Source organism: Lactuca serriola, chromosome 8 (genome assembly GCF_051521515.1).
Source record: "Lactuca serriola cultivar US96UC23 chromosome 8, Lser_US96UC23_V15, whole genome shotgun sequence".
Taxonomy (NCBI): Eukaryota; Viridiplantae; Streptophyta; class Magnoliopsida; order Asterales; family Asteraceae; genus Lactuca; species Lactuca serriola.
Window position 1 is genome coordinate 290,243,445 of NC_136415.1, and position 16,536 is coordinate 290,259,980.

The window sequence follows — 16,536 nt, forward strand, 5'->3', positions numbered from 1 at the left end:
AAATTGCCCCTCCATTTAAGGTAAAGATCCAGCCCGACTGAGAGCGGAAGTTATCCCTATCAGTCTGAAAACCAGCATCACTATACCCTAATACTCTCAAGTCATCACTCCCACCAAGGGTAAGGACCCAATCCTTAGTCCTCCGCAGGTACTTGAGAATGTTCTTTACTGCGGTCCAATGAGCCTTGCCAGGGTTCCCCTGATACCTGCTGACCATGCTCAAAGCAAATGCCACATCAGGGCGGGTACAAGTCATAACATACATGATCGAGCCAACAACGGAAGGATACGGTAGTTGGCTCATCTTAGCTATCTCTGCCTATGTACTCGGACTCTGAGACTTACTCAGTTTGGCATTGTTTTGGATCGGTAAATCTCCTTTCTTGGAATTCTCCATGTTGAACCTTTTCAACACCTTATCCAAGTAGGTACTCTGACTAAGTCCAATTAGCCTTTTACTCCTTTCTCTTAATATCCTTATCCCTAGGATATAGGCAGCCTCCCCTAGGTCCTTCATAGCAAAGCACTTCCCAAGCCAGGACTTAACCTCCTGCAAGGTTGGGATGTCATTTCCTATAAGTAGTATGTCATCCACATACAGTACCAAGAAGCTAACTATACTCCCACTAGCTCTGACATACACGCAAGACTCATCTTCACTTCTCGAGAAGCCAAACTCTTTTACCTTCTCATCAAAACAAAGATTTCAGCTACGAGATGCTTGTTTTAATCCATAAATGGATTTCTCAAGTTTGCATACTCTATTAGGGTACTCTGCACTGACAAAACCCTCTGGCTGATTCATATACACATCCTTAGCCAACTTTCCATTAAGGAAAGCGGTTTTGACATCCATTTTCCATATTTCATAATCATGAAATGCTGCAATGGCTAGCATAACCCTAATAGACTTAATCTTGACTACCGGCGAGAAGGTTTCATCATAATCAATACCCTGAGTCTGAGTAAAACCCTTCGCAACCAGTCGAGCCTTATAAGTATGCACTTTTCCTTCCATGTCGGTCTTCTTCTTGAAGATCCATTTGCACCCGACTGTTTTACGGCCTGGTACATGGTCAACCAAGTTCCAAACTTGATTGTCATACATGGACTGTATCTCGTTGTCCATAGCCTCCTTCCATTTAGCAGACTCCGGGCCTGCCATGGCTACCTTAACACTGCTAGGTTCATCCAAATTTACCAGTGTACTATCACTGATAAACGTATCACCTTCTGTAGTAATATGAAAGCCATAATAAAACGAAGGTGTGTTCCTAACCCGTGTGGAACGCCTCGGAGGTATAGACATGTCAGCTTGCTCAACAGGAGTTTCCTCCTCAGGTTGATTGCTAGTGTCTGAGGTTCCTTCACCAATTGCTTCTTGAATTTCTTCAAGATCAATTTGCCTCCCACTGTCTCCTTGGCTTATAAATTCTCTCTCACGAAAGACCCCTCTTCTTGCTACAAAGACCACATTCTCACTGGGTCTGTAGAAGAGGTAACCGAAGGATTTCTGTGGGTAGCCGATGAAAATACACCTTTCACTCCGGGGTTCGAGCTTATCATGAGTCTCACGCCTCACGAAAGCCTCGCAACCCCAAATCTTGATGTGGTTCAAATTGGGAACCTTCCCAGTCCACATCTCATGAGGTGTTTTGGTAACCTTCTTTGTAGGGACTAGATTAAGGATATGGGCGGCAGTCTCTAAGGCATACCCCCAAAAAGAGATTAGTAGAGAAAATCGACTCATCATAGAGCGAACCATGTACAACAAGGTTCGATTACGCCTCTCAGCTACACCATTCAGTTATGGTGTCCTGGGAGGAGTCAATTGTGAGACAATCCTACACTCCTTAAGATAGTCAAGGAACTCGGTACTAAGATACTCACCACCTCGATCGGATCGAAGCATCTTAATGTTCCTGCCCAATTGATTTTCTACTTCCTGTTTGAATTCCTTAAACCTTTCAAAGGTTTCTAACTTATGTTTGATTAAGTAGACATACCCATATCTACTAAAATCATCAATAAAAGTCACATAATACCGATTAGCATCCCTTGTGGCGGTTTGAATGGCCCACATACATCAGTATGTATTAAGTCCAGCAAACCCTCACCCCTTTCACAAGTTCCAGTGAAGGGTGATTTTGTCATCTTTCCAAGTAGACAAGATTCACATCTATCATCCGATTTGAGGTCGAATGACTCCAAGACTCCACTCTTTTGGTGTTTACATGTCCAAGACGATAATGCCACAATGATGCTTTATCTAGGCTAGTAGAAGAATCAATATACAACACATTATTTCCTAAGTTGTCTACAATCGACACAGTTTCATACACACCATCACAAGGTAGCGCTTTAAAATAAAACACATTTTTATAGAAAGCATTAATACCACCACATTCATTATCAAACGAAAAGGTAAAACCTTGTTTGTACAAAGCATGAAAAGAAATAATATTTCTCGCCATTTCAGACGAGTACACACATTTATTCAAATCTAATTTTAACCCATTATTAAGCAACAAAGTATAAACTCCAATCTTGGAAACAAGTGAAGCCTTCCTATTCCCTATGATCAAGTTTATCTTCCCGTGCTCCACATCCTCACTTCTTCTTAGGCCCTGCAAATCAGAACATATGTGAATACCACATCCTGTATCAAGCACCCAAGAGTTAGAATATGTTGAGTAATTAGACAATATAGTGTAAATACCTGCATGGGTGGGTTTCACTTTCCCATCCTTTAGATCCTGCAAGTACTTAGGGCAGTTTCGCTTCCAGTGTGCCTTTTCATGGCAATAAAAGCATTCAGCATCCTTGGGAATGGCAGAAGGAGTGACAGAACCGCTCTTGGTCTTCGATGAGGAGCCTTCAAGAGACTTTCCCTTGGTACCCTTTGAAGGGTGCTTCCTCTTTTTCCCTTTGCCTTGCCCGATAGCCAAAACAGGGGTAGATGTTGGAGTAGGAGTAGTAGAGGTAACAACCGCCTTGCCCTTAAGACCGGTTTCAGCGGTCTTCAAGAGTCCTTAAAGCTTGCTGAGGGTAACTTCCTCCTTGTTCATATGATATGTCATACGAAAATGGTCATAACAAGAAGGTAAGGAGTGCAAAATGATGTCAATTGCCAACTCCTCAGGGATGTTCACATTTAGCTTCAGCAAACGGTCCACATACCTTTGCATCTTTTGCATGTGAGCCGTGACGGAATCACTGTCCTTCATGCGGGTAGTTATTATGGAGGAGATTATTTCATACCGCTCCTGACGAGCACTCTGATGGTACCTTTCCATCAGGTCTTGGTGCATCTCAAAAGGGTAGAAATCTTCATATGACTTTTGGAGCTCGGCTGTCATCGTGGCCATCATGATACATGCCACCTTAGTAGCATCTCTCTCATGTGTCCTGAATTCAGCGATCTCCTCAGGAGTAGCAGTAGACTCATCAAGCTCTTTTAACTCCTTATCGAGGACATATTCCTTGTCCTCATAACGAGTAACCATCCTGATGTTCCTAATCCAATCCATGAAGTTGGAACCATCAAAGATGACCCTCCCACAAAGATTCATGAGAGAGAAAGAACCAGTTGGGTTAGAGCCTGAAGCATTAGTGTTGGAAGACATCTGAAGGAAGAAAGCAAGTTTAGATTAGATATATAGAATCCTTAATAAGACACCCAAATGTAATATTAAGGCTAGGACCCAATCACAATATATTATACTTAGAAGAGGGATGTCGTAATCTAAGTAATAATATATTTGAAAGGTAGGTGAATGACGATTCACCAATTTCCACCATGAAAACAAAATGTATTATTAGGTTTTAATTGGATTTGAAATTCCTAGATTCTTTTGAGATTCATTGAACTTTTCAATGGCATGTTTCAATCTCGATTGTGCCCTTCAAGTTTTGTGACTGGGATGCCGAGGATCACAAAACAAGGTGTGAATAACCATGCTAATTCACTTGGTACCCTTAATATTATCACCTAATCAATGTGCCGGTAAACCACACACGCTCCATTGATCCATGACAAACATTAAGTCACCCTTCGTGATCCTTACTAGTCCAAGTTAGTGTGCCGGTTAACCACACACGCTCCACCAACGACTTGGTAAGGTACAAAGTGTGAATTCCATGGACTAGCACCATGTTCACATTTTTCCTAAAATAACTAAGATTGGGAATTAAAAAGGTTTAGTTACTTTATAATAATCATTATACTTTTAATGAGGATTTAAAGTCATTGTCCTACCCGTTCGGCTAATGACCCTCCACCAGTCAAGCGAGCGGTGGGTGAGAGTGGACACCCATTAAGTCACCATTTTATAGGCAACAACCTTATACCCACCTTATATAGGCTTCGTGAATGAGGCCTACTAACGGTAGAACGACTTATTCTTATACATATATATAATAATTAACCATTAATGTTATAAATAGTATAAGGGTTGAATTTTAACTATTAAAACTCTAAGGGTTGGAATTAAAGTTTATTAAAGTGTGTGAAACTTTACAAATTCCAAAACTTGAGGACAAGTTTTGTAACTATGCAAAACTTTTCATTTCATAACTTATGAATTAAAGGTTCATAAAAATGAAGACTCTTCATTTTCATGTAACTTATGTGTTTAAATGTGTGTGTTAAAGAAAGTGACCTTTGGATATCCATAACTTGAGGACAAATTATGGACTCCATTAAAACACATAAATGATCAAGAATTAATTCTAAACAATTCAGCAAATAATTCCTATCATCTTCTAAATTCATAAGAACATGAACATGATCATCAAAATTTCAAGAATTATATGAACACATAAAAATCATGGAATTTTGATATATGCTATTGTAAATGGATTAGAACAACCATTACACCAACTAAAACAAGTTTTAAAACACCAAAACAGTTTAGGGTAATGTTTCTAGTCCATTTCCAGCAGCCAAAGTCGAAAATCTGCACTCTGTCGTTCTTACTCATCGAGTGCATGAACCTACTCGGCGAGTAGGTTGAAGATACACATGAACTCGGCGAGTCCCCCCATGGACTCGGCGAGTTCATCAGGCAGACAGCAAGTTTTTCGACCTTTTCAACTATTTTGCATCAAGTATCAAACAAGCAAGCCTAGGCTCTGATACCACTGTTGGGTTTTGAGCAATCTAACACTTCCTAAGTGTGCATGCAACCCTAATAAACCTTGGATCTATGTTTGTCTAAATACATGCAAAATAATAATTTTCCAAGGTTTATAACCTATCTAACATGGCATGGGGAACATTTCAACATAAAAAGTTAGAAGAGATTACATACCTTTTTGATGAGTTTGGTTCTTAAGGAGTTTGAGGGCCAAGCACCAATAGTGTGAATGCCTCAAATGGAATCACAAAACACCACAAACTCTTGGAAAACTTTGAGAGAGTATACACACTTGTATATTTCGGCCACACACAAGCTCACACACACTAGTTCACTAGTTGCCATTTCATGCTCCATAAGCATGCTTATATAGTGTACATGGTTAGGGTGAAACCCTAATAACCCATGACTTTTCCTTTCCAAGGATCCATGGGTTAAAAGCTCCATGGATCATCCATGGACTTCCATCAAAGCCTAGCCCATTAACAAATGAGTGTTAGCCCACACCATATAAAACCAATAGCCCATAATCTAATTAGTCTTTCTTTTAATCTCTAAATTAATTCATAATTAATTTAAGACTAATACTAATTAAATAACATAACTTCATATTAATATATTATAACTTATAATATATTAATAAACATATGTGTATAACTCTCATAAAATTATCCATAAATAGTTTGGATGAGATGCAACCCAAATGGACCATGCCGGTCGGGTCAAGTATATACCAAATAAGTTATGGACTTAGACACCTTATCCAATAGTTGCGCCATCCATACAGTTGTTACGCCATCAAGGTGCAAGTTGGACCATATTGGTCCTTGATGAATCAAGTATGCTATGAAGTCCTCTATGATGCTCAACATCATTCAAGGATGCTCATAAGTTGGTATTGCTCAAGGATAACATCATGTTGTATCACCATGATGGATGTTGGGCCATAAGTTTTCATTATGCGCCACTTGTACATCATGATACTCCACTATGGCTCAAGGTGCTCCATTATGTGTGTTGCTGATGCTCATGAGTTGTATGACATGGAATGTGACAACCGTCAATTTCCGATCAAGTCAAAGTCAACCGGTCAAACCAATCAGCTCATCCAACCCTTGTATATTAGGGTTTACACTATGTTACTGTTGTACAACTCACTATTTTTAATAAGAAGTCATCACTTGGAAAGTTAATTCGTTCATAAATTCTAAACCCTAATAGGGGTAAGTGATGAAACTATTTGATAAAACATTATTCTATACCCTTCGGGAGCATTTAACTATCATAACGAAGCTTAACGGGGTGTACGAACTTTGCATTGCGAAGCTAAACATCCAAAAACGTCACAAACAAAATCTCTCTCAATCTCTCCTAGTCTATCTCTCTCTCCCAAATCTCTCCCAGTATGTGAAATATCTCCTAAATCTCTCTAAGTATGTGAAATATCTCCCAAATCTCTCTAAGTATGTGAAATTTCTCCCAAATCTCTCTAAGTATGTGAAATCTCTCCCAAATCTCTCCAAGTATGTGAAATCTCTCTAAGTATGTGAAATCTCTCCCAAATCTCTCTCAAAATCTCTCTCAACTTTTTATAGTCATCCGAGTCATCCCGACCCTTAACTTAGCCGAAAATTACACAAAACGGAGGGTTAACGCGAAAACAACCCCCTAAGGAGTCGAAGCTCCCTAAGGAGCCGAAACCCCCTTGGAACTGAGCCTGTCAAGAACCGAGCGTTGTTGGAGCCGAACCTCGCATGAGCCACAACCGAGCCTCGCCTCGTCCTCCCCCCCTCCCCCCCCACCTTGGCATTCGTTCCTCAAGCCGCTGCGAGACTGCTCGGACCGAGCCCTCCTCTCGGTTCCAGTACGACAACCGAACCCCTCTCTCTCTCTCGGTTCCTCTCCAGCGACCGAGCCCTCCCCTCGGCTCCCTTCTACTCTCGGTTCTAAGCACCAGGGACCGAACCTCCGGCCCAGACTTCGGATTTTCGCCTGTTTTTCCCGATCAGTACGACAACCGAACCCCTCTCTCTCTTGGTTCCTCTCCAGCGACCGAGCCCTCCCCTCGGCTCCCTTCTACTCTCGGTTCTAAGCACCAGGGACCGAACCTCCGGCCCAGACTTCGTATTTTCGCCTGTTTTTCCCGATTTTTGACCATTTTCGCGTTTTAAGCCCGTTTTTCGTGATTTTAACGCGGGATTTTCACCCAAACTTATATTGTTACATATAAGACCCCATATTTCCATAATCTAAGCACATTTTTATGGAAATATTTATTTAAAAATAAAATATAGTGGGTGAGCTATGCAGGTGGAGTGTTGACTTATCCTTTGTACAAGAACACAAACAACCTCCCACACTCACTCCAAGGCCATACCCAACCACTATTCCCCCATACCTGGTCAATCATTGTCCTTTTTCCCACCATTATTCCAGACATGCTCTTGAACAAAAGCTGGAAATCCTCATCTCTCTTCCCATTTCACTCCTTCTCCACCAAAGAGCAAACTCCATTCTCTCTCTAAGATTTCGAGATTTCAAAGCTGATTTTCAAGTTCTTCATCTACTGTTGGTAAGTAAAATCATCCTTCATATGGTTATTTCACATCTTTCTACTTAAATCATGGATATCTTACACAAACTTAATCATAATTGTGCTAGATCCTTGAATCTTCAAGCAATCTTCTAAGTGTTCTTGAGTTGAACACTTCTTTTCTTCATCATCCATCAACTTAAATCACTCAAGGTGAGTTTATACCCCCCCCCCCCAAATTTTCATATTTTATTCACATTTTAGGGGGGAGAATACAAGTTAAATCACCGACAACATAACTAAACTCAAACAACAGCTTTCAACAGAAAACTTAATGTTCATTCACGAACTGTTTTGAACACCTTAAACTTTTTAGTATTCAAAACTGTATTAGGTGCAAATAGTTCAGGTTTATACCTTTAAAATGACTACTTGCACATGTCCATACGATTTTCCTACAATTTATGGTGATTTTTACAAAACTGTCAATCACTGTAGCTACGAATTTAGACTAGTCTGTGAATATGTACATTTTCACACCAGTTAAGGACTTCTAAAAATCATAATAAAAATTATGAATAAACTAGATATATTTTCTAAACTCTCATAGTTTATGGATCTAGTTTTTGATCTCGTATGAATTTTCTGTGATTTTTCTAAATCAGTGCAGAAATGGTAAAAACAAGTTCACGGATTACAACTTTATTAACACTTTGTAACTTGTTGAGCAAAGTGTAAAACCTTGATGTTTCCATATTTTGCATGAGTTTTCTGTTTGGATACATTTATGTTACAGAAAAATGCTCACTAAATTGTAAGAATTCTTTATCATTACAATTAATGCATTATGAAGCATGGAAAACATAGAACCGTTTTGCTATATACATTCTACTTACAAAGAAAGTGAATACTACACACTACAAACATTTGGATAAACTATAATATGTATAGTTTATGTTACATATACAATAAAAAAGAATACATTACTACAAAAGGGGGTTTCATTATTACACTACGTAAATTTGTTAATGAATAAATTTGTGAGACATTCGCTTCACGTTACTTCCAAGTAGCGCAATAAAAGTCCTTTAATTATAACTAGAATCTCTTGTAGGGAGAACGTGATAATTGTATATAGATCTATATTGGGTTTGACAAACCCACACCTTAGCCGCATGCAACAGCTAGACCGGCAGGTCTAGGGTGACAAATGTCATTAACAATCCGACGCCTGAAGAACGTCGTATATAAGGCCAACTAAGTCATAGTATGGTTATAATAACTCACATGGGGTATTAACAAACATAAGATTTATGGGATTTCCATTTAAATTAACAAGTTTATGCCGATTTAAACTTGCATGATTCAAATTTTAAATGGAAAAATACTAGCATACTATTAGTCGTGGCATTTTAGACTACAATACATTTTAGAGAGAAAATATGGGATTTTCTGGAACAAACACTACTTTTGCAAGAAAGGATTTCAACGTTTCTTTCTAAAAGCTTATGAACTCACCAACTTAATTGTTGACACTTTTTCAAAACTACATGTATTCTCAGGTAATCCGTAAAACAGGTAAACAGCGGCTTTTGAGGATGGAACGCTAAGGCGTCGAACGTTGTATTTTTGTCAACATAATGTAATTGATTTAGAAACATGTAAACCTATACTATGATGTAACTTTTTCAATTATATTTATGTTGTTTGTTTGTACTTTGAGCACTATTATAATTGTTGTTATGATACTATAGATGAAGTCCTCCACCCCCGGACGTTTCTGCCATCCTTGGTTTGGGGGTGTGACAGATTGGTATCAGAGCAATGTTTATAGTGAACTAAGTATATATAACCACATAAGATATACAAACTATAAACGCATTTGGGACTAAAAATATATGATTAAACACTTTCAAATGACTATACTTTAAAAAAATAAACAGTTTCTTGGTAAAAGTATAAGTACATGCATACATGTTCGCGTAGTGTGATAACTAGGAAGAACATAAAATAAAAGGAGGAGTTGTGCATTACGAGTATGCCTTGGGATATGTGGTCAAGTCTGGGATGGATATAGCCTAGTCAACTATATCTATCCGAGAGGTGACTTGCATATATCGGGGGATAGTCGTAGTGGGCAACAAATCTAACAACCTAGCATCACCCTATAATGAATGCGCTAAAAACCAAACATAACATTTAAAAATACTATGGGAGTATTTGGTAACCTCATGACTTGACATTTTAGGTTCATTTCATATCTCTTACACCTCTATTCTCGTACAAACGACATGGCAGGATTCCATCTACCTGGAGACCCTTACTTCCCTAATAAGGGAAACGTTAGATGGCTCGAGGCAGAACCCGAGGAAATAATTGAAGAGGAACTTGAAGAGGTTGACGAAGAAGAAGAACCCGAGGAGGAAGATGAAATGGAGGACGAAAAAGAAGAAGAATCCGAAGAGGAAGAAGAAGAAGAGGAACTAGAGGAGGAATTCATCAACCCTCCTTACATAGCCAGGGTGCCTGCGAACCGTTTTGGCTACAACGGGCATGAGCCCCGTTGGGCAACAGTGATCGAGAGGTGGAGCCGACAACAACGCCAACGATCACCATATGGCGATCAAAGGGGTTACTACGACCTCAGCCACGGGGGACCAGTTGACAGAGCCCTCCCCGTCATGGTCCAACATATTACGAATCTGGGAAACCAGAATAGGGAATTGGCAGATCAATTTCGAAATCTCAATGCAGTTATGGAAGCCACCAATGCACGCACCAGGGAGTTGGAAAGGAACTTATATCCCGTGGACCAACTTATCGAGGACCTTACCGCCGCTCGAGCGGAGGTAAGGAAGTACCAGGTGAGACACGCAACTCTAAAGGAGAGAGTGATCGCAGCTGAACGCCGGATTGTGGAGCTTCAGGGAGCCTCAACCTCATCTCAATGCCTCAGTGGGATCAGATGCCACCCACCTCGAGTAGTGTTTACACTGCTCACCATTTGTTATAAAACTAGGATTTCGAGTATGCGTTGGTGCTACTTTTCTTACAAGTAGGTTCGACCCTACGTCTAAGTGATTACACTATTCGAAGGGTCGTTATGCTGTCAAAATGTTCTTCTACATTGATGTAATGTAGACCTCCTAAGAGGTCAAATTTTCTTAAGCAATATGTACTAAACTTACATCAATGAAATTGACTTGCATGTTATTTTGTTGGCTAATTGGCATGAGAACTCATACTTGATAATACAAACAATTGTAAATGAGAACTCTAAAATTCTTAAGTTGTACATCGAGGTTATGTGTAATTAAGGGACGATTGACTTAGAAATGGTGAATCCGCCTTAGGACATGTTCCTTGTTTGGTTGTGGACTTAAGGCAGATTCATTAGGTTCAACAGTTTATCAAAACTTAATTACATGCGACTGGCGTACGTCGAGTGAATTTTAGGAGTGGATCAAGCACAAGGTAGAGTACAAGTGTTCGGTTGAGTCACTATTTCTAAATTCATAATTCTAACCATATAGACCTTATTTATGAATTGTTTACAATTACCGTGAAGTTGTGGCATAACACTAATAATGTAGCACAAATATCACCCGACTTACTTTTACTATTAATGACTGACCAAGGTTTTGTTAATTTGGCAGAATTATGCCATGGAAAAATCCCAGACCAAATCGCAATGATCTACCCTCTCCGCCACCATCTCCACCACCACCTCCGCAATTCGACCCTGCCATATTTCAAGCTGTCGTAATAGCAGCAGTGGCGGCTGCAATGTCGCAAATAGGTACAAACGGTGCCGGTGGTTCTGGATCTGGCGCTACGCACTCTAATCACGGGGACAGTGTGGGGCGTGTGAGGGAATGTTATTACAAAGATTTCATGAATGGCAAACCCGATTCTTTCAATGGAACTAGGGGCGTCGTCACTCTAATGCAATGGTCGAGAGGACTGAAGCATTCTTCGAAATCTGTGCTTGCCCCGAAATGAGCAAAGTCAAGTATGCGGTGTTCACTTTCACCGGTAGAGCTCTCACTTGGTGGAATGGCCGAGTTAAGCCACTTACTCCCGCAGTGGCTAACTCCATAAACTGGGAAGATTTGAAAGATTTGATGCTAAAGGAATATTGCCCGAGGGGCGAGGTGCAAAAACTTGAAGAGGAACTCTGGAATCTTAAGATGAAAGGCACTGACCTTGAAACTTACACCGCCCGATTTAATGACCTAGCACTCCTTTGTCCGACAATGGTCACTCCAGAAGGGAAGAAAATGGAACGATACCTCTGGGGATTATCATCCCAGGTTCAGGATAGTGTGCTGGCATCGAGACCCACTACTTTTGAAAGTGCCAATGAATTGGCACAACAACTTATCGATCATAGGGTCAGTCGTGGCACCGTGATCGTCGCCTCTGATCAAGCAAGAGGGGGAAACGATAAAATAAAATTCTGGAGCAACAAAAAGAAACAGTCGGGACCAAACTCTGCCAAGAAACAACAGACAATTGTTGTTCGTGCTGCCACTACTCCTTCCACTCCAACACCACCAAGGCAATATGTTGGAATCCTTCCTAAATGCAACAAGTGCAACTTCCACCATACCGGTGCTTGTCAGGAAATGCATTGCAACATCTGCAACAGGAAGGGGCATACCACTCGATTTTGTAGAGCACCAACCCAACCCATTACTCAAGTCCCCAACACCGGAGTGGGTCGAGCCTGCTACGACTGTGGGGAAACGGGGCACTTCAAACGAGACTGCCCAAAGGCACAAAATGCCAATGATGGAGGTGTAGGAAGAGTCCTAGCTATAGGACGCGGAGAAGCAGTCCAGGATCCCACGGTGGTTACCGGTACATTCCTTCTCAATAACTCATATGCATGTGTACTTTTCGATAGTGGGGGTAGAGAGGAGTTTCATGAGCCACCAATACAAACATTTACTTAAACAAAATCCACAAGCACTAAAGATTCATACGTCGTAGAAATGGCAAACGGGAAAGCAGAATGCACTAGTGATATATACTCAGGGTGTACTCTCACTCTAGACAACCATTCGTTCAAAATCGACCTAATGTCGGTCACAATAAAAAGTTTCGACGTCATCATTGGTATGGATGGGTTAAGTCCTAATCATGCCGACATTCTATGTTACGAAAGGGTCGTCCGCCTTAATCTGCCAAATGGCGAAACCCTTTTAATCTACGACAATAAACCGAATACTAATTTACAAATCATCTTGTGCGTCAAAGCCCAAAAGTATCTACGAAAGGAATATCATGCCTTTTTAGCCCACGTGGTAGATAAGAAACAAGAAACAAAGGACCTCAAACACATCCCGGAGGTCTGTACCTTTCCCGACGTGTTCCCAGAAGACCTTCCAGGCGTACCACTTGCACGACAAGTCGAATTCCGAATCGATTTGGTCCCAGGAGCTACCCCCATAGCCAAGGCTCCACACCGTCTCGCGTCGGCGGAAATGCAAGAATTGTCCGGTTAACTAAACGAGCTTCTAAGCAAAGGATTTATCAGACCAAGCTTTTCACCTTAGGGAGCACCAGTCCTATTCGTGAAGAAGAAGGGTGGATCCTTTTGCATGTGCATCGACTATCGGGAGTTGAAAAAACTTACCATCAAAAATCGATATCCCCTACTCCGAATCGACGATCTCTTCGACCGATTACAAGGAGCGAGTTACTTCTCAAAAATTGACTTGAGGTCGGGATACCATCAACTGCAATTACAAGAGGATGATATTCCCAAGATGGCTTTTAGAACGTGTTATGGTCACTATGAATTTGTGGTAATACCATTCGGACTAACAAACGCACCTGCAGTGTTCATGGACCTAATGAACCAAGTGTGTCGACCTTTCTTAGACAACTTCGTAATCGTATTCATCGACGATATCTTGGTCTATTCACGAAGCAAAGAAGAGCACAACCAACATCTGCGACTAGTATTGGAGACTCTAAGAGCTGAGAAACTTTATGCTAAACTTTCAAAGTGCGAATTTTGGCTCCGAAAAGTGGGATTTCTTGGCGACGTGGTTAGCGAGAAAGGGATACTTGGGGATCCCTAAAAAATCAAAGCGATCGAAAACTGGGCTACACCAACAACACCAACGGAAATCCGACAATTCCTAGGACTAGTGGGATATTATCGGAGATTCATCCACAACTTCTCCAAGATCGCAAAGCCACTCACCACCCTGACTCAGAAGGGTGTGGTGTTTAGTTGGGAGACTAAACAAGAAACTACCTTCCAAACACTGAAGCAAGCCTTATGCACCGCACCAATCTTGTTTCTTCCAGAGGGGACCGAAGATTTCGTGGTCTATTACGATGCTTCAAATCAAGGCCTTGGATGTGTGCTCATGCAAAGAGGAAAGGTCATTGCCTATGCCTCAAGACAACTTAAAATGCACGAAGTTAACTACACTATTCACGATCTCGAGTTGGGAGCGGTGGTGTTTGCCCTAAAGATCTGGAGACACTACCTCTATGGCACTAGGTGCACTATATACACTGATCATAAGAGCCTCTAACATATCCCCAGTCAAAAAAAACTCAACATGAGACAGAGACGATGGGTAGAATTACTGAATGACTATGAGTGCGAGATTCGCTATCATCCGGGCAAGGCCAATGTAGTATTAGATGCCTTAAGCAGAAAAGAATACTCGGGACGCCGAGTAAAGTCACTGACAATGATGATCCATTCGCACCTGTTCACACAAATCAAAGAGGCCCAACTAGAGGCCTTGAAACTAGAAAATGTGACAAATGGGGCATTGCGGGGAATGTATAAGAACCTTGAAGTAAAAAACGATGGAGCTCGTTACCTCATGGATCAAATCTGGACCCCGAAGTTCGGCAGGTTCCGAGACGTTGTCATGAACCAAGCCCACAAAATTTGATACTCCGTCCACCCAGGTTCAGATAAGATGTACCTGGATCTTAAGAAGTTATACTGGTGGCCGAACATGAAAGCGGAAAGTACTACTTACGTGGGCAAGTGCTTGACTTACGCCAAGGTGAAAGTAGAATACCAAAAACCATCAGGCTTACTGTAACAACCAGAAGTCCCCGAATGGAAGTGGGAACGGATAACTATGGACTTCATAACCAAGTTACCCAAGATGACAAGTGGACTGGATACCATTTGGGTAATCGTTGACAGGCTAACCAAATCCGCGCGCTTTCTACCGATTAAGGAGACTGACAAGATGGAGAAACTGACCAGGACCTACATTAAATAGATTGTACGACTGTATGGGGTGCCAATATCCATTATCTCTTATAGAGATAATATATTCACTTCACGGTTTTTGCAGTCTTTACAAAAATCTCTGGGGACTAGGCTGGACATGAGTACAGCCTACCACCTGCAGACCGACGGACAGAGCGAAAGAACCATTCAGACACTTGAAGACATGCTGAGAGCTTGTGTAATAGATTTTGGTAAAGCATGGGATATCCACTTACCACTCATCGAATTCTCTTACAATAATAGCTATCATACCAGCATCAAGGTCGCTCCGTTCGAAGCTCTATATGGTCGAAAATGTAGATCACCCTTGTGTTGAACCGAAGTGGGGGACACTCAGCTAGCCAAGGGACAAGTCCCAAATAGCGCCCTCACTGGTCCTAAAATCATAAGGGAAACCACAGAAAAGATCGTTCAAATACGAGAAAGACTGAAAGAATCTCGTGACCGACAAAAGAGTTATGCCGATAAAAGACGCAAACTGTGACAACTGTCAAATTCTGGTCAAGTCAAAGTCAAATAAAGTCAACAAGTCAGACCGGTCACCTCAGTTAACCCTTGTATACTAGGGTTTACATTATGTAATTACTAAACAACTCGCTATTCGAATGAGAGATCATAAATTTAAAAGTTCGTACATCTAGATTTCCTTAACCAAAAACTGTGGTAAGTAACGAACCAAACCGATACAACAATGTTGCATACTCATTGGGAGTGTGTAAGATCCTTAAACATGGCTTAATGGGGCTTACGGACCTTGTGTTGCGAAGCCGGACACTCACAATTGTCACACACGAAACCTCTCTCAATCGTTTTCACTCTATCTCTTTGTATGAGAAATCTCTCCAAGAATGTGGAATCTCTCCCAAATCTCTCTCCATATGTGAAATCTCCCCCAAATCTCTCTTTGTATGAGAAATCTCTCCAAGAATGTGGAATATCTCCCAAATCTCTCTCCATATGTGAAATCTCTCCCAAATCTCTTTTTGTATGAGAAATCTCTCCAAGAATGTGGAATCTCTCCCAAATCTCTCTCCATATGTGAAATCTCTCCCAAATCTCTCTTTGTATGAGAAATCTCTCCAAGAATGTGGAATCTCTCCCAAATCTCTCTCCATATGTGAAATCTCTCCCAAATCTCTCTTTGTATGAGAAATCTCTCCAAGAATGTGGAATCTCTCCAAAATCTCTTCCGAAACCTCTCTTGAAATTTTTATAATCAATTGGGGCATCCCGATACTTGGCTTGATAAGGAATCACTCAAAGAAGGGAAAAAACTTGGAAAATAACCCTTTAGGACCGAAGCCTCCTCATAAGGGTCAAGTCCTCTTGGATCTGAGGCCACTTGAGCTGAGTTCGAGGCCCCTTGAGTAGCCGCAGCCACCGAGCCGAAGCCCAGAGCCACAACCGTCAAGACTGCAGCCACGAGGCCGGAGCCACCGAACCCGGACCCAAGCCCCGCATCAGACTCCCTTCGGACCGCAACGCCTTCCTTCATCATCCGCGACTGAGCCTCACTTCGGACCCTCCTCAGCAGCCGAGCCACTCCGGTTCCAAGGCTGCTGATAACCGAGCCTTAGCGCCTC